We start from the raw sequence: 17,838 nt of genomic DNA on the forward strand, positions 1-17,838 counted from the left end.
CTCCCTGCTGATACGACTGCTTGTGGAACCCCTTACGTAGTGATGGACCCCTTACGTATTTTAAGGTTAAACCGTTTTTCCTCTAGTTTTAGTGAGTGGCCACGTGTCTTATTGTATTCCCATTCTCTAAAAAGTTTGTTCTTTATGCTAGGGTCGCCAGTAAAGTATTTGTACATGATATTATATCCCCCCTCAATCGTCCCTTCTCGAGAGAGAATAAGTTCAGTGCTTGTAGTCTTTCCTCATAGCCGATGCCCTCCATTCCCCCAATTATTTTTGTTGCCCTTCTCTGGACTCTCTCCAGTTCCAGCACATCCTTCCTGAGGACCGGTGCCCAGAATTGGACAACATACTCCAGATGTGGCCGGACCAGAGTCTTGTAGAGTGGGAGAATAATCTCTTTTTTTCTGGAGTGAATCCCCTTTTTTATACATGCCAGTATTCTGTTGGCTTTGCTTGCAGCGGCTTGGCATTGCATGCCACAGCCAAGCCTGTTGTCTACCAGTACCCCCAGGTCCTTTTCCATCCTAGACTCACCCAGAGGTTTTTCCCGACCCAGTGAGTAGCTTGCTTTCGTGTTTCTGACGCCCAAGTGCATTACTTTACATTTTTCAACATTAAACCTCATCTGCCATGCAGTTGCCCACCCCATTATTTTGTTCAGGTCCGCTTGTAAGGTTTTCACATCCTGCATAGAAGATATTGGCATGCTTAATTTAGTATCATCCGCAAATACTGAGATTGTATTAGATATCCCCTCCTCTAAATCATTTATGAATAGATTAAACAGGATTGGTCCCAGGACAGAACCTTGGGGGACCCCACTTTCCACACCCACCCAATCAGAGTACTCCCCATTTATCACCACCCTCTGGACTCTCCCCTGGAGCCAGTTCTCTATCCAGGTACTCAACCTATGGTCCATACCTACGTACCTTAGTTTGTACAGTAAGCGTTTGTGGGGAACGGTGTAAAAGGCCTTTGCAAAGTCCAGATACACCACATCCACAGGCTTACCTTTATCTAGGTGGCAGCTCACTTCATCGTAGAAGGTTAATAGATTGGTTTGGCAAGTACGATTTTCCATGAATCCATGATGATTACTACTAATAATACCGTTTTCATTACTAAAATCTTGTATGTGGTCCCTTAACATCCCCTCCAAAATCTTGCAGACTACTGATGTTAGGCTGACCGGCCTATAGTTACCCGGGATATATCTCAGCCCTTTTTTAAATATTCGCACAACGTTGGCTTTTTTCCAATCAGCTGGCACCATACCCGTCTGTAGACTATCCTTAAAGATCAAGAATAATGGTCTGGCAATCACCTGGCTGAGCTCTTTAAGAACCCTCTGGTGCAAGCCATCCGGTCCCGGTGATTTATTTATGTTAAGTTTCTCTAGTTTGGTTCTAAGTCTATCTTCTGTTAGCCATGGCGGTACTTCCTGAGGTGTATTATTTAGTTTAGCATTCCAAGCTGGGCTAGAGTACCCCCCCAATTATTTTGTGAAGACTGAAGAGAAGAAATGATTTAACACTTTCGCCTTTTCTCTGTGGCCAAATTTCCTTTGTCGTCTTTTATGGGGCCAATGTGTTCCGGCCTCGCTTTCTTACTATTTATATACTTAAAGAATTTCTTGGGGTCCTGTGTGCAAACCTGGTAACCAACTCCAAGAAACATCTTACCTCTGTGCTTGACAACAAGGGTTTTTCCACCAAGTACTAAGTCATGTTTTACTTATTTTACTCACTTTACTGCAACACAAATTATAATATTTGTAGCGTGTTTTTTCTGGAATTTTGGTTGATATTCTGTCTATCATTTAAAATGCACCTATGATAGAAATTATAGACCCTTCATTTTTATGTAAGTGTGCAAACTTACAAAATCTGCAGGGGATCAAATAAATATTTTCCCACTGTTAATAGATAGACTTGAGTGTACAGGGTTGGGTCTATAAGCAAGTGTTTTCCATATTTCTAGCAGACGTACAGTGGCTGATCAACTAATGGATTGGTGTTAAGCTGCCCTTTAAGAATATATGCTGATTCCCATTTGGTGCTATGCATTGTTGAGATTGCCCCTTACTTGTTGCCCATGTTTAGATCTTGCAAATCAGGATAGCAAAGGATTACAACTTTTAAAAGAAAATTAGACAAACACATTTTGGTCCTAAAACATTTTTTTCATTTATTAATTGCTCTAATGTCGTACACATAAGAAAATACCAAAAGGCCTTATGAGTAAGGCTGGCATTATGTACAGTGGCTCCTCCCACAGCAGGATTCAGTGATGCTCATGCTGGAGGCTGCTTGCGGCCACCATATTTTGTTCATTACAAAGACAAAGAATAAAAGTGATTAGCCTTCATCACGCAAACCATTCAAGTATCTTAGTACAAAGGTTAAATATTGGGATCATTCCAGATGAGATTTCACTCCAGTATATTCAGACGTGCAAGCTGCGGAGCAGTAAAACCCCTTGGAGAAAATGGAAATCGCTCACAATAACAGCCATACATAGAAGTACCCTTTTGTGTAGAAAACAAAAATCGAAAAAGACATTACATACATGAACATTGGCAAGATGAGAACCAATGGGCCTGAAAACAAAAAAAGTTTAACAGTACTTATTATAAGGATCATTATTACAATTGAACAGCAGTCAAGGATTCCAAACTCCCAAAGAATTATCAAATATGAATAAATTAGTGTGAATTGTTGTCAAATATTTGTCCCCCAATATGCATTCTAAGAACATCTGCTCATACATACACAAACATGTACTATTCAAGCCAAACAATTAAAAGAGTATAATACAGCACATTCATATGTAAAAGTGTTATAAGAAATACAGTTATTGGGCCTATCCACCTGATGAATTCATTTCTAGATGGTTGTACAGCTCCAAGTCCCTTCAATAATTTTTACTGCCATACAAAGTTTAGTCATTAGAAAGATGTAAATCATCTTCTGCACCCGCTTTCCCCTGAATGAAGTGCAGAATTTTTATTATTTTTTGTTTCACAAAAGTGATTGGAAAGTGTCAAGCAGAAACTGATCCCTATTAATAGATGCAACCATTATGCATACAACAGGTTTTATTACTCCAGTGTCATGCAGACATGCTGGAATATAAACCATGCTGTCACACAATGACATCACAGAGACACAATCTTTATGCCAACCCTAATTACTTCACTGCTTAGCTCTGAACATAGAAAAGAAAGAATGTATTATGACTGCTGTGGATTGAGGCCTCTAAATGACTTGCAGTAATATTACAATTACAAGAGAAAATATGGCATGATCATCTGGTCTAGCAGGTTTATCACCATTTCATTTATATGCTTTTTATTAGTGCAAGGTCTTGCATATGCATAAAGATTAATCAAAATGGCAGCAAGTTTTAGAAAAGAACTACAAAACAAATGAGTGTTTCTATCCTGTGAGGGTCTGTGATTTTTAGGCCAGTTGTGCCAATATATCTATATTTTGCATCTGTATACAAACCTCAGCGTTCACACTCGAAATTCAAAGGTCCAAGAAGGCACGTTTAGGAGTCATTTTCTGTTTAGTTTCTCCTTTAATACATATTCCTTGCCCGTTTTAAAATGATGCTTTAGATGGTACAAATGCTGTATTTGGGCAGGAATGTAGTAACAGAAGGGTATGAGAAATTGCTATGCTCAACCGCCTGGACCCCTTACTCCATAAACATAGCACCAGGCAAAAAGGAGTTATTGCTATATATGCACCACAGGTCATCTTTGAAGAAAAGCTATTCAAAAAGGCAATAGAAGCATCTTAAAAGAAGAAAATACTCAACCTATCGTCACTGAAAAAGAAAATAATTTTTACACCAATTGTCAAAAACCATTAAAAGAATCAAAAATAAACTTGTATTGGCTTTCTAGCCAACATGTAGTAGGGAACTGTACCAGCAAGTTCTTATTTTAGTTACAATTCTATTTTATATAAATTTCATGTGACCAAATTCATAAAACTGTATGGGTTGAAAAATAAATTCAGTTGCAACAGCACAATTGTAACCAGATTTTCGAGCAGTATGGCTTATTTTTACACAAAACAAGTTTGATTTTCCATACCAAGAAGCTGCATTACATATAATGAAAAGAAAATGATGAGTTTTAAAGCCATCTAATAAAATGTGTTACCTATTGTTGAAAGGCAGAAAAGGAAGTGCAACAAAGAAATATATACACCTGGCAGCTGGAGCCGAGTGGCTTATTCACATTGTGTTCAAACATCCATTTTTTTTTTCCTACCACTCATGTATGTCGTCAGGAATACATATCAGATACATTCAGACCCATTGCCTCCAAATAGATGATATGCCTGCAATTTCAACTGATGCCAAGCAGATATGTTTGGGAAATGGACTAGATGTCAATAACACTTGAAAGCACACTCCAATGATATAATGTACTACCATTAGCTTTAACTATTCATAATTATAGACATAAGGGTATCTGTAACTTTGTTTAGCAGTCAAGGCAGTGTGTTTTCATTGTGTCTCTAATGTTTTACCTGGGTAGAAAATCTGCAAAAATCAGTTTGGAATATTTCACTTTGGCTAAGGGGAGTCAAAAAGCCAAGCCAAGGTTTTACTTTTACTGAAAGATAAAAAATATAGAAAAACTAAACAAAGTATTCCTACGCTATTTACCAATACTAAGCTTGCTAGCCTTTTAGTGAAAAATAAAAAGAATATTTCACATGTACCATAGGCCAAAAACATGGATTATGAGATTTCGTACACACAGGCATGCTTCCATGTGTCTTCAGGCACAAGATTCAGTTTACCACTCTTTAAAACAGAGCTCAGCAGTTAGTGAAAACGTAGTTTACCTAAATGTTACAGAAAAACTCTTGTCTAATTAAAAATCAGGATTGCTTTAAAATAATGGGCTGTGGAGGTCACTAGGGGGCTGATGTGCTGATATGTTCTCATAAAGACCATACACTGAAACAATCTGTGGTTTTAAAGCTTTAATAATTAAAAACAAAAAAAAAACAAAAAAAAAAAAGTTCTCCCACTGAGCAGGCACGATGAGATATTACCATTACTAGCCTGTATCACATCCCTGTTGGTTTTGCTTGGCAACCTGATTTTAACTATCTCCCGGTCTAGAAATTCAGAGGCCTTTAAGAGCACTCTTACTGGACAGATGTATGTCAGGCAAGTCAACCCCTTAGTTAAAACAAAAAACTAATATCATAAGGGCTCACAAAGGCTGTTCTGGCTAAAACACTAATAGCAGGGAACTTGTAGAAACTGGTCCTTAGGCAGAACTTTTAGTTTTAAATATCTAAAATTGCTGGAAATTAAGGAAATTACTGAAAATGATTAAACAGGATAATGGGGTTATGCAAAAAGTTTGGATACAAATAGTAATTATTGTAAATAGATAACTGCGGCCCACCAAATAGAACACTTGCATTGGTGCTGAACACAACACAAGGTTTAAGCATCTTCCATAAAAACATTGTTGCCATTAACTGCAGGGAGAAGTGTGAGCTTTTATAATCTCTGTGTACTGTCCACTGAGCTCTGAGATAAAATGGTGACTGAAACTCAGCTATGATATATCATGGAAACTGCAAAAGTGCTCGAGTTTATAAGCCCTTGTATAAAAAAATAAAGGAACATAAACTAAGTGTCAAGAGAGTTTGCAACAATAAAATGTAAACATTTTCTCTGGCTTGAACTTGCCCATTTACAGGTGCATACAGAAAACTGTTTCCCTCAGTTCAGCCTGCACCCTAAAAAGTCTGAGCATTTTAGTAGCTGCGATTTCATTTAAGAGATTGGCTCTATTTAATTTTACCCATGTTTATGTTGTATGGCAGATAGGTGGGATTACAACATTGAGAAGAGAACCGCTTATGAAAGGAAATTATAACCATTAAAGTCCTTGGTTATGTGAACATATACTCATCAAAGTATGGTGAAAAATATTTAGCACTGAACAAAGCTTTTCGCACTGTACCGTCTTCATCATCATAGTTTTCCGTACCTTTGTAAAGAGTTGCGTAGCTATTTTACAGTTCCTTGTTAGTGTAAAGATTTTTTATACAGCGCAGCATATATTCAAAGTAAGAATCCCAGCCTTGATATACATCAGTGCTCATCATCCGTGTATAGAGATATTCAGCATGATTAAACAGTTCAATGAATTCATTATCCATGTGAAGACATCTTCTGCCGTTATCAGACCATCATCCAGCGAGTTTAAAAGACAAGTTGTGGTAAGGGACTCTATATGGAACAACAACCACTGTATCTTCAGGAGAGCAACTTATTAATTGATTACATCTCTAAGGCTAGAATCCACATTGTTAAGGAACAAAGGTCGATTGTACCAGTCATCAAATGCATATCCAAATATCACTTAAAAAAAATAAATCATTCACTAGAAGATAAATACAGGATAATATATAGCAGCTTTAAACTAGTACTGACTAAAAATGTTAGTGTGGTGGTACAGATGGCACATCAATAGCGCCATATATACTGAAGTTCCTTCGGGCAGGCCAAATACACAATGTTCTTCCAGAGCTGAACTCGGTTAGGGAATGAGCAAGTCACCAGGTTGGAAGAGCTGCGACTTTTCGGTTTCATGTACAGAAAAAAAAATGGAAAAAATGGCAATCTTGCCCAATAGAAATGGTCATGTAAAAAGGAGGATTGATGATAGAAAAAAATGTACCCTCCTAAATAGATACAAACTAACACCCACTGCTCCTCCCATAAAAAAAAAAAAAAAAATAGGATGACTGCATAAAGTCCAGTTACATGGCCCTTTGTAGACATTTCTGAGTGAAGCACAATGCTTGGCATTTTTACCATATATAAATCGCACAGGAAACAAATTTACCAAAAAGAATGTAAGTAGTTCCCCCTACATCTTACAGCTTAAACGGCCAGCACCATGTAGTAGATGCTTTAGGGACTAGTTGATCCAGTTCCAGGATCTATAAGACCAGCTTTATTTTTACACTCTAAGACCCAACTCATGCCTGAATGTTTCGTAAAATTCAGTACAACTACAAGGAGGTGCCTAGTAATTGTAAAATGCCATTAGAAAGATACCATACCACTAGTTAGAATATAGGTAGAGGGTTGTTCGTGTGCTCCTGTTCCAAATCTATAAAAAGTAAAAAAAAAAAAGCCTCACAATGCCTTCAATGGGCTCCTGAACTACTACCATCATCCTCAAAAGTGCTACATTAGTTGTGACGGGGAGCAACTGTGCAGTTTTCCCCAGTAAAAAAAAAAATGGTATGGGGAACAAAGCAGTCTTGTGACTGCTGGAATTCAAACACATGTTTGAGAGTCTTGTTAAAAGGAAGAGTTAACTTCAATCTCTTTCCCTGCATATCCTTAAGGTTTCCTTGGAAAAACAACAGAGGGAGGGAAAATAACTGATCCCTTTTAAAAGCCACTGACAAGTTTGACATTTTTAAAATGGTACAGGGCTATTCCATTTTCTGAGTCAGTCAAGGCTCTGGTTATATCTTCTTTTCCTAGTAGAGGTGGTATCGGTATCAAGAACTGCAGAGGTCCATCGACTGCAATACGTTGTCCAGAACTAGAAAATTAAACATGGCAAAGATCAAAAACGAAAATGAAAAACAAATTAAAATAGCTTGAAGTGTTTACTACCTCAACACTTCATATTCCTGATTAAAAATAGAGACTACCGATTACCGTGGTATATGGCCCATACCCCTATAATATAATGTATCAAAAGAAAAAGATGGGGATTTGGAAGGCCAATGGGAAGAGAAGGATCACATAATTTTTGTGGCAGGCTGGTGGGTTGCTGCTGGACTAAAGGACATCTCCACTCTGGTGGCTAAAGGGGAATATTACCCATGACACTGGTCTATATGACAAACACCCGGGATGTATTTTGGGACTGCCTGCCTCATATGGAGAGCCTGTGATGTTAAGGCTTTACAACTACTGCTTCAGGATATGAGAGGGATGTTCCTTAATATGAATGTACTGCTGAGTTGTACATCAATTATTGACACTTAAGAGGATAAATGGAACGCCATATTGGATCCATACCGGGGTAGCCATTTCAGTTTGAGCTCCCTCCATCTAGTCATCTTGGGTGGTCTGCCCTTCAACGCATGTGGTCGCTCTGGTCTCTGGTGCAGTGGGAAATATCAGTCTGTCGTGGTCTCCCTGGCCCTGAGGAAGCCTTGCTGCGAAACGCGTCGGCTTGCTGGGGACCCCTAGACCGTGCAATTTAGAGACCACTACCATCTATTGATACAGTAGTATCGGCACTCCCCAATGGGAGTATATTTCTACACATGCGGTTTCTTTTATATGTATCGACTTTGATATATGTCTATGTGATATATATTTGTTCTTTGATTTTAAAAAAATATGTATTTTATACAATAAATGTGTGAGTACTTGTGATCCTCCTCTTCCCATTGGTCTTCCAAATCCCCATCTTTTTCTTTTGATACTTCATATTCCTGGATCTGTGCTTGCTGTACCATGTACTTGTATGAGAAAACTGGATTTTTGTAAGAACTTACCGTAAAATCCTTTTCTCTGAAGTTCATCGACAGACGCAGCTCCATCTAGTCAGAGACTATAGGGTTATGCTCCTCCTATCAGGAATAGGCACTAGGCAGGGAAAAAAGCTTAACCACACCTATGGGGGCTGTCCCTGCAGGCATAACCCCACACAGCCTATCATCAAGCAGTGTTTCGAATAGAAAAACCCCATTTACTCAGAAGCAGAGGGGCGGGTGCAGCATCTGTCGAACTTCAAAGAAAATAATTTTGCGATAAGTTCTTGCAAAAATACAGTTTTCTATATCGTTCATCGACAGACGCAGCTCCATCTAGCCAGAGACTATAGGGATGTCCGAAAGCAGTATATTTATGAGGGGTGGGAAGACAACACAAACGGAAACGTAACTCCCCAAAGCCTAAACTTAGCCAACCAGGTAACATGGAGCTCAAACAGAACTGGAGCTCACAATACGACCTCAAAGAGAAACAAAAAAAAAACAGTTCTCTTTAAACAGCAGCCTGCAAAACCTTGCGGCCAAAGGAAGCATTGAAAGATGCCAAAACATCTACTGTGTAGAATTTTGTAAATGTATGCACAGATGACCAATTTGCCACCTTGCAAACTTGCAGCACTGAGGCCTGATGGCGAAAAGCCCAAGAGGCACTCCACGATCTTGTAGAATGCGCCTTCACCAGGAAAGGATGAACCTGACCCTTCAGTGAATAAGCCTGAACTACTGTCTGCCTGATCCATCTGGATACGAGATCCTCCGGTAAGGATAAAAACAGTCTGATTTTCTAAAAGACTCAGTGGTCTCCAGATAGACCCTGATCACCCGACCCACATCCAAAGAGTGCAAATTGCTTAGAATGTTTGAGCTTTGGGCAGAGTGAAGGCAACACAATGTCTTCATTCAGATGAAAATCAGAAACAACCTTAGGAAGAAACGACTGATTAGGTTGAAGTACCACTTTATCTCCGTGTATCACCAGATAAGATGAATGGCAGGAAAACGCCACCAGTTCAGATACTCTGCAAGCGGAAGTGATAGCCACCAAGAAGGCAACCTTCTGGCACAACGAAAGCATAGAAATCTCCCGAATGTTCCCAAAAGGTTTTTGAACAGATAATACCAAATTGAGATCCCATGGCGATAGCGGGGACCTTCTCCGAGGAGCCATATGGTGCACTCCCTGTATAAAAGGTACGTACCAAAGCATGCGTAGCTAACGGGCGTTGGAAATATTTAGCCAAAGCCGACACTTGGCCTTTGATAGTGGCCAAAGCCAACCACTGTTCAACTCCTTTCTGCAGAAGGGCTATCGAAAACAAGCTAGGGTGCAGCTTCAGTGATTCACATCATGAAATATACGATTTCCACGTTCAATGAAATATCTTCCTAGGAGTCGACTTCCTAGCCTTCAAAAGCGTAGGAATCACAGAGTCAGAAAGACCTCTATCTCTCGACACCTGGCTTTCAACAGCCATGCCATTATAGGCAGCAACTGTAAAGCAGGATGAAAGATCGGACCTTGAGACAGCAGCTCTTCCCTAAGAGGAAGTCTCCAAGGAGCATCGGCGACCAACCTTACTCGGTCTGCGTACCAAGACCAGCGAGGCCAGTCCGGAGCCATCAGAACGACCGGAATCCCTTCCACCTCTATCCTGCGCAGAGGCCTCGGCAGGAGTTTCAAGGGAGGAAAGGCATAAATTAGCCAATACTGACCCCAAGGAGCCACCAGAGCATCTGTGGCGTTGGCCAGAGGATCTTGAGTCCTGGCTATGAATCTCTGAACCTTCTTGTTGAGGCGAGAAGCAAACAGATCGACCTCGGGAGTCCCCCACCGAACACACAGGAGATGAAACACCTCCGGGTGCAGCGACCACCAGTTCTCCGCACCTGGAATGTGTACAGCAGAGAGGGCCGGAATAAAATTTTCCACCCAGGCACCTCCTTGGCTGCCAAGACACTCTTGATGCCCCCCTGGTGATTGATGCAAGCCACAGCCGTGCCATTGTCTGAATCTGAACTGGACAATCTTGCAGACGAGTCGTCCAATGGCTTAGAAAATGCTTTATTGCTCTGAGCTCCAAAACATTTATTGGTAGTTTCAACTCTTCCATTGTCCAAGTACCCTGGGCACAGAGCTTACCCAGCACCACGCCGAGCCCGATAGGTCATCTGTGGTCCCCACCGTCCAAAACAACGGGAGGAGGGACTTGCCCTGGCATTGTGCTTGAGACTGAATCCACCACAACAGAGCAGACTTTGTGTTGTGGCTTAACCGAATCAAAGAGTCCAAGGACTTGGGATCCTTGTTCCATTTGACAAGAATAAACTAGAACTGCCTCGAAGGTTGATACCATCAGACCCAAGGCCCGCATGCAAAATTGGAGAGGATAGATTGTTCGCAAAAACAAAAACCGAATCGCCTCCTGCAACATTTGCAGCTTGTCCGGGGGAAGAAACACCGTGGCCAAGGCTGAATCCAGAGTCAAGCCCAGATAATTCACTCTCAAGACAGGTGTCAGTGCTGATTTATAGAAATCTATGTTCCAACCGAAATCCTGCAGTTCTGACAGTGACCGTCAGCTCCCCCCAGCTCCCCCAACAAGACTGAAGGAGAGTCCGCTCTCAACAGGAGATCGTCTAGGTACCCCAGTACCGCAATCCCCCCGCTGGCGCAGCAATGCCAATACCGGTGCTAAGACCTTGGTAAAGCTGAGGCGAGACCAAAGGGTAATGCCACAAATTGATAAAGCTCTTCTGACTGCAAAGCGAAGAAACCGCTGGTGTCCAGCGTATATAGGGATGTGAAGATATGCGTCCTTGATATCTATGGAGGCTAAGAAATCTCAATGGTGTAGTGACGTCACTACTGTGCGGATGGATTCCATCCGAAACTTCTGTACCCGCACGAAGTGGTTTAGGGCCTTGAGATTTTTTTCCACCGGTACCAGAGTCGCTTTTATTCAACCTGGACACTGGGGAATCCACTTTTGGTGGTACAGTCCACCTAGTGCACACTGCCTCTGCAAGGGGTAATGGCGTGCAAAATGCTTAAGCACCACTAACATGTGCTTAATGCGCCGCCATTGTTCATCCACAATAGTATGAAACAATTCTGGACAAGGCAACACCTTGCCCGATTTACGGGATTTGCAGGAGCCAAAAGACACCTACGTACCCGGCGCTGTGGGTTCATCAGCCAATTTTAAAGTTTCCCGCACTGAAACTTTCAGAGCTTCCACCAAAGCGCGTTCCCGCGTGGCGGCTGATGAGATAGACAGGCCATGTCTATCTCAGAGTCCGAGGACCCTGCTAATGGAGGTGAGGGCGGAGGGCGTTTGCGGCTGTCAGCACTAGCAATAACAAAATCTACCTTAGACATCAGATTTTGCAAAAAAGCTGCAATCTCTGGCTGAGACTGTAAACCAGAATCGCTCCCAGGGGGGTCTACAGGTAAAAATATTATCCTGGGACCCCATGTTACACTTTTTAAAATATTTTGGCAGTGTCCCTTTAAGACTGCCAAAAACGTGATCCCACCGCTATAAGTGCGGGCTCACAATCCCTGGTTATTATAAGATAAAAGCAGAGTGAATGAAGAAAAACCCACAGGGAACCCCAGGAAAACATTACCAGACCACAGAGGAGACTTCCAGCACGATCTGTGCAAAAACTAAACGGACACTGACTGTACAGGAAGAGGAAGAGAAAACTCAAATTCTATATTTAAAAAGCCATGTCGCATGCCTGTCCAGCTTATGGACCTCAGGAAAATGGCCGCTCATGCATTCTCAATAGGGAATTATAGATAATGGCTGCCCATATAATCTAATGGGAATATAAAAACCATGATCCACAGCAAAATGGCAGTACCCACAGCGCACCATGCAGTCTCCAGGACACCCAAAAGGGGGCCCAGAACAATAGGCATCGGAAGGTCCCTGACCAGGGACCCACACAGGACAAGTCGCCTCCCTCAAATAAGCGCCACAACGGCCGCATTATTACCACCCCCCCAAGGTAAAAACCTGCTTGGGGTAGGGGAATGCAGAGGGGTACACAGGACTAGTCCTCCGAGGTGCCAGGGGAACCTTAAGGTCTGACTACTCAAGGAAGGGGCCAATGCCTGCCCCGAGACTGCCAGGGGTATTTTGGGGGGACAATTTACTCAACATACCAAGGTACCAGGTGGGCACCATTCCAGAACAGATCACCTCCAACCCAGGGTGGGGGTGCCGTCAAGTCAAGGGGAAGCTGCGACTCAGGGCGTTCCAGGTCGGGTGCGTCCCAGCGAGACTGTTCACTTGCAGGCTCGTCCCCATTTGACGGGGCACTGTCGTGGTGAGGGCTGTTTCTGGACTAGAACATGCTCACGCTAGCTGGCCAGACTGGGAGACCCTAAAGATCTAGATTATCCAGTGCGAAACCTCAGCCGGTTGCTTGTAGTTCCTCTGGATCTTGGCCTTCAGGAACTAACTAGTGAAAATAAAAAAATCACAAACTAACAATCTTTCCCATAATAGCTAAGAGCAGAGTGCCAGCAGAAAGCTATGGCCTATTCCTTAAACTAGGAATAAACAAACTGCTTGATGATAGCAGATAGCAGGGTGTGTGGTGTTATGCCTGCAGGGACAGCCCCCATAAGTGTGGTTAAGCTTTTTTTCTGTATAGTGCCTATTCCCGATAGGGGGAGCATAACCCTATAGTCTCTGACTAGATGGAGCTGTGTCTGTCGATGAATGATAGAGAAAGTATCCTTTTCTCTTTGTATTGCTTCCTTTATGCAAAATCTCTGGTGTCCCTGCCAGTCCCCTTGATTTCCTATGAAAAATTTACCACACTAAGCAGAACACACCTTGGTTATTTTATTTCTCTAGGTGTGCTGAAAACTTTTCTCCTGTGTAATCTCCCCCAATGTCTTTCCCCTGACCCCACCGATGCACGGTTATTCACTGGGAAGCTCAGTGTACTACTTTCCTCCCCCCCCCCCTCCCCATGCTCCTATGTAGCTGGCTGAGAACAGAGGGAATGTAATAACTTAAAAAAAAAAAAAGGGGGAAAAAGGTTTTATATATATATATTTTTTTTATATACATCTATACATAAATGTTTTGCCTTTCATTTCTATATTAAACTTAATGGGTTGTTTTACAAAATGATAGTTTACAATCACCTTAAGTACTTCAGCCACACTTTCCATTTACTTCTGGGTAGCGTAAAAAGTGGACACTCATCTTTAAGGCAAAGTAAGAGTTGAAATCCCACCATTTAGTGTTATTATGGGAACAGAAGGTGAGGAGAAATGTCCTAATTCAGGCAATCTGACAATCACTGGGTTAATATAAAAGAAGGTCTGTGATAATTTCGTGTTTGCTTTGCTTTTACCATTTGTCTGTTATGTATTCACATTGGCTTTTAGGCCTTGTTCACAAGGGGGCATTTTAATCCATGCCCTGTATAGGGCCACGTTTAGTAGCATAGGAATGTACAGGCGTTGCACACATCCTCATGCCAGCAGTACCAATGCTGTAAACTCAGATGTAGCAGCTGCATGGACACAGCCGCTGCTCCCAATGTGGTGTGCACGGCATGGATGTCACTTAGGGAGCAGGGATTGTGTCGGTGCAGCCTCTGTGTCCCAATAGAAAGCAATGGGACTGCCCGCACAGGGGCACACACAAAACCTGTGCATCCCAATGCTGGTAAAATATGGCCCTGCACAGGGCACGGATTAAAATGTCCAGTATGAATGAGGCCTTAGAGACGGGAAAAAATAAGCAGACTACACACGGATCTCAAACTGACCCCAATTGATATAAAAACCAGTAACCATACCTTCCTACTAGAGCTGCACGATTAATCGTTAAAAGATTGCGATCTCAATTCAACCCCCCCCCCCCCCCCCCCACACACACAATCTTAATCCAGCATTTTCACTAAACATGTAACAAATGCAGAGCAGTTCCCTGCTCACAGCTGTCGAAAAAACAAAAGCAGCTAGCAATGTTTATCAACAACATTGCTCAGTGCTAAAAGAGAGATAATTGAAGAAAGAATTCCGCGCTAATGGATCTAATTGTGTGGTTGGCTGCAGCCTACCCCAAAAATATAGTAAAACTATATCTGAAAATGGAGAAGATATTAGGGTAACTGGCGCTGCCAAATGCTAAATTAAAAATGTAAAAGTGTGTCTCATAGATCTAGGTACATTAAAATGTTCCGAAAAAGTTATTACTGTGGGTGGTGGTCCCTATAATATAACTAATGGTCTTGATGGTAAGTCACAATAAATATTTAAAGATGTCAATAAATTAATAAAAAAATTAACCATTCATCAATAAATATCACAAATAAATACTTGATAGCAATACACTAATAAGGTAACCCAATCAATAAAAGCAGTAAAGTATCCCAAAAGTTCAAAAAGTGGTGACTCTTAAAATAATTGGTGTGAACACTAGGTGGCAGTGTTGATCAAAATTAAGTAGAGATGTCTAAGTGACTAGAAAGTGCCAGGTGCTATAATTAAGTCAAAAAACTAAGTGAAGTGCAAAAAAATGGGTATCTAAGCAAAATCAGATAAATATAGAAACAAGCCAAGTAGTATAAAAATGCATAAGATGTGCCAAGTGGATGATAAAAAACAAATAAATAGGTGAATTTCTGGTGGTTAAATAAATATGAATATAAATAATAATAAATTAGTCCATATTAAAAGTGAGAAAAAATCCAAAGCAAAATATATGCTCGATATAATAGTCCAAAAACGTGCAATATGGTGATAGGACGTGCCAAAGAAAATCGCATGGATAGAGGGGGTGTCTCCTGGTGTGGATCAGGATGTGGGTGCTGGGTGAGGGAATTCCGTGCTCCCCTTCCTAAAAAGCCCGCACTCACCAGAGAGCGGCACCCCTACAGGGGTAACCAGCGTTGGATAATTGGGGTAAAAACCCGGATGAGCCTCGGTAAGCCTCTCCCTTCCTGGTGGGACCAGTGGTATTTCCTCCCTCAAATGGTGGTTAATGGGGATGAGCGATGTGCAAATAGGGTAATGAGCAGCGCTCCAGCAAGGATGATGTCCGGGATTATATGGGTAAAGAAACACTCATATAGTGAAGTACCGTAATGTATGTTCATTTATTAAGCAGATAAAATCAAGTACTCACATTTAAAAACCGGATAAAGCTTCTGTAAGAAAGTAGGGACCGCGAACCCCTCGTATAGCGGTATATCCGGACGCCGTGCGCCTCAACGGCCGGATGTGCGTCTCAAGGTGCGGAACTGACGTGCCTACGCTCTACGCGTTTCGTCATAAGACTGACGTCATCAGGAGCAGCGTGGTCCTGATGACGTCAGTCTTATGACGAAACGCGTAGAGCGTAGGCACGTCAGTTCCGCACCTTGAGACGCACATCCGGCCGTTGAGGCGCACGGCGTCCGGATATACCGCTATACGAGGGGTTCGCGGTCCCTACTTTCTTACAGAAGCTTTATCCGGTTTTTAAATGTGAGTACTTGATTTTATCTGCTTAATAAATGAACATACATTACGGTACTTCACTATATGAGTGTTTCTTTACCCATATAATCCCGGACATCATCCTTGCTGGAGCGCTGCTCATTACCCTATTTGCACATCGCTCATCCCCATTAACCACCATTTGAGGGAGGAAATACCACTGGTCCCACCAGGAAGGGAGAGGCTTACCGAGGCTCATCCGGGTTTTTACCCCAATTATCCAACGCTGGTTACCCCTGTAGGGGTGCCGCTCTCTGGTGAGTGCGGGCTTTTTAGGAAGGGGAGCACGGAATTCCCTCACCCAGCACCCACATCCTGATCCACACCAGGAGACACCCCCTCTATCCATGCGATTTTCTTTGGCACGTCCTATCACCATATTGCACGTTTTTGGACTATTATATCGAGCATATATTTTGCTTTGGATTTTTTCTCACTTTTAATATGGACTAATTTATTATTATTTATATTCATATTTATTTAACCACCAGAAATTCACCTATTTATTTGTTTTTTATCATCCACTTGGCACATCTTATGCATTTTTATACTACTTGGCTTGTTTCTATATTTATCTGATTTTGCTTAGATACCCATTTTTTTGCACTTCACTTAGTTTTTTGACTTAATTATAGCACCTGGCACTTTCTAGTCACTTAGACATCTCTACTTAATTTTGATCAACACTGCCACCTAGTGTTCACACCAATTATTTTAAGAGTCACCACTTTTTGAACTTTTGGGATACTTTACTGCTTTTATTGATTGGGTTACCTTATTAGTGTATTGCTATCAAGTATTTATTTGTGATATTTATTGATGAATGGTTAATTTTTTTATTAATTTATTGACATCTTTAAATATTTATTGTGACTTACCATCAAGACCATTAGTTATATTATAGGGACCACCACCCACAGTAATAACTTTTTCGGAACATTTTAATGTACCTAGATCTATGAGACACACTTTTACATTTTTAATTTAGCATTTGGCAGCGCCAGTTACCCTAATATCTTCTCCTCTAAAAGAGAGATAAAAAGAAACATAGTATCTTTCTGTTCATTTACATATCAAAGGGATGAACTTTGGTCTGCAAATGAAGTCAGTTTAAACCAACCTTGTCATGTAAATAAAAAAAAAGATTTTTTTTTTTTGGGGGGGGGGGGGTTTATTTAATTGTTCCTCTGTTTAACCCCTTATTAACCCTTAATTTACTCTAATCAGCCTTATTAACTCTTTATTCCCATTCTCCATTTAATTATTTTTAAATCCTGCTGATTTGTTTTTATTTACTTCTATTTTAAAAACTATTAATAATTAAAACTTTATTTTTTTGCTTGCTTTGTTCATTAATATGTTTACACCTTTAACATACATTTACATGTTTCACTGAAAAAAGCGCAAAATTAAAAAAAAAAAAAAACAATTAACTTTCTTTGAAATACATTTTGTATATTTTAATTTACTGCCTCGTGTTTTGCCTACAAAGTCCGCTGTGTTCTTGAGAAACTAGGGTCTGGTTTACAATATTTAGGGACCATGGGTTTCATGCAGACTATCTTCAGGTGATTTTACACTTCAAACAAAAAAACACACAAAATAAAGACACGACTTGATAGGGCTGCCTGCATATACAGTACTCCTAACCCCGTCAACTCTGTGGGATGCCAGTTTTTGCACCTTGTGGCTGAAGCGCAAATCAGCCATGGTCTGAACATTCACCTGGTAGAATGT

The 17,838-nt window shown here is 41.2% G+C and overlaps 1 protein-coding gene across 4 annotated transcripts in view; it reads right to left on the reverse strand.

The window, feature by feature from the left end:
- Positions 1–6,692: 6,692 nt before the first annotated feature.
- Positions 6,693–17,838, reverse strand: part of ANKS1A (ankyrin repeat and sterile alpha motif domain containing 1A) — a 209,618-nt gene continuing 198,472 nt past the window's right edge. For all 4 annotated transcript variants that reach the window (XM_082245969.1, XM_082245970.1, XM_082245968.1 and 1 more), the window contains one exon: positions 6,693–7,618. The gene's annotated coding sequence lies outside the window, so the exon portion shown is untranslated. The remainder of the gene's footprint in view (positions 7,619–17,838) is intronic.

This window comes from Pelophylax lessonae (assembly GCF_965119305.1).
Source record: "Pelophylax lessonae genome assembly, chromosome: 2".
NCBI lineage: Eukaryota > Metazoa > Chordata > Amphibia > Anura > Ranidae > Pelophylax > Pelophylax lessonae.